The sequence below is a fragment of the Gigantopelta aegis genome, chromosome 10 (genome assembly GCF_016097555.1).
Source record: "Gigantopelta aegis isolate Gae_Host chromosome 10, Gae_host_genome, whole genome shotgun sequence".
Classification (NCBI taxonomy): domain Eukaryota; kingdom Metazoa; phylum Mollusca; class Gastropoda; order Neomphalida; family Peltospiridae; genus Gigantopelta; species Gigantopelta aegis.
In genome coordinates this window covers 35,421,396-35,423,617 of record NC_054708.1, presented here as the reverse complement: position 1 = coordinate 35,423,617, position 2,222 = coordinate 35,421,396, and positions in this window count along the sequence as shown.

Genomic DNA, 2,222 nt, shown 5'->3' with positions numbered 1-2,222 from the left:
TGGGAGAACCAACGGCCGGATAATCTCATTCAGATAGCGGATTCCATTCAGATTGCCATCCACCACATAGAGGGGGGTCCTGTGGTGGATAGAGATGCCGCCCCACACCATGACGCTGCCACCACCGAAGCGGTGACGTTGTCTAACGTTAACGTCAGCGAAGCGCTCCCCAGGACGTCTGTAGACACGAACCCGACCGTCGTTGAACTGGAGACTAAACCTGGACTCATCAGTGAACATCACTCGACCCCACTGAACACGTTGCTACCGCAGATGAAGTGTGCACCTGTGACGTCTGGCCGTTCTGTGACGTGGTAGGAGTGGTGGTCGAACAGCCTGGCGACGGCAGCGTAGATTATTGGCTCTCAGACGATTGCGTATTGTTTGATCAGACATTCGAGTTCCAGTCGCAGTCCGCAGATTGTCACGTAATCGGCGTGCAGTGGTTGTGCGTTGACGTAGAGCCATATTGGTGATGTAGCGGTCCTCTCAATTTGTAGTGCTGCGGGGTCTTCCCGAACGTGGACGATTTCGAATAGAATTCATTGCTTGGTACCGTTGCCACAGTCGGCCAACGACACTCTGACTGACACCAAGTCTCAGAGCAACATTTCTTTGCGTATTGCCATCCTGAAGGCAAGCAATAGCCCTTCCTCGATCTTCGATAGTCAGTTGACGTCGTACCATTGTCGAATTTGGAGTGTGCACCGTACACGAACGCAAGCTCCAATTATACGGAAATTCAGCACTGGGAACATGGAATACACATGCAAAGCGTGCAAATGAAGCGCTTTGTGAAAAAGCAAGTTATGGGCACTTAGCAGACCTTTCGCTTTCGCCCTAATTTACGTGCAAATGTAAGCATGTTTTCGCCATTAGAACTAGTCGACAGTGTCAATGACAGTGGATTTTAATTCGTTTATGGGTTGCTTAGACCCACTTTCGTCAACATGGAACAATACCATGCGTGACATTATGGTCTAGCTAATATAATTGACATTCAGAAAATAATGTCGAAAATATCGTCTGACCCTTAAATTCTTTTGAGTAGTATATATATATATATATATATATATATATATATATATATATATATATATATATATCGTTAAAAGTGTATGTTTATCTCTACATGACAGGCTTGTTTCGTGAGAGAGTTGAATTGCTCTCACTCATCAGATGTAGATTTAATTACACCGTCAACGGTTGAGCACTCTATAAAATAGCGTCTTTCAAATCGAAAACGACTACTATATATATATATATATATATATATATATATATATATATATATATATATATATATATTGTGTCAAATGGGTGCAGTAGAAGATGAGTTTCATTTTATTTTATGCTGCCCCTTCTCTAATGATTTAAGAGCTTTGTATATAAAAATAATATTATAGGGTTCACCCAAATATGGTAAAATTACTACAGCTGCTAAACAGCAAATAATACTAAAGAATTATGTAATTTGGGGAAATATTTATGTAAAGTATTTTTAAAACGTGATGTAATTATAAATGGCACGTAGGGGCGAGTTCTTCAATGTATTTTGTGAATATATTTTTGTATTTGTTACATTCTCATTCTCCGCTGTTGGAATAATGTTACACCTTCCACTTGATATGTTCATATATGTTGTATTTTACTTGTGCAAATGATGAGCTGTAACAGCTCAAAGTTAAATAAAGAATTGAATTGAATTGACTGAACTCAGATCTACTGGTTAGACTGGTTATACTGGTTAGAACAGTGGAGCTAATTTTAATCAGAATGCAAGACAAGTGAATGTGGAATTTGTGCTTATATCATATTACGTACGGATCAATCGCACTATCCAGAACACACGTCCAGCTATTGTTGATGGATACTTGTCTTGTTAATAAGAGAGGGCTATGTTGTAGACTGATTGATTTAGTATATAAAATATGAGTGATGATTATAGTCAGAAATGACCGCGGTGTATTATTATTATTATTATTATTTTGTTTTACCTGTTAGCGTGGTTTCTCATACCAAAAAGTTAGTTGTTTTTGAAAGTACTGCACGATTTTGGAACTAGGCTACAAATGCTTGTATCGGAAGCTACTCCGAGATTAATTATGAGAAGCTGAGCATGAACGAGTCACGGGGGATGGCGAATTTTAACACATAGACTGTAGTCAGAATACACAAGGAGGAATACGTTAGGAGCCACAGGACGGGAAGAAGCAATACAT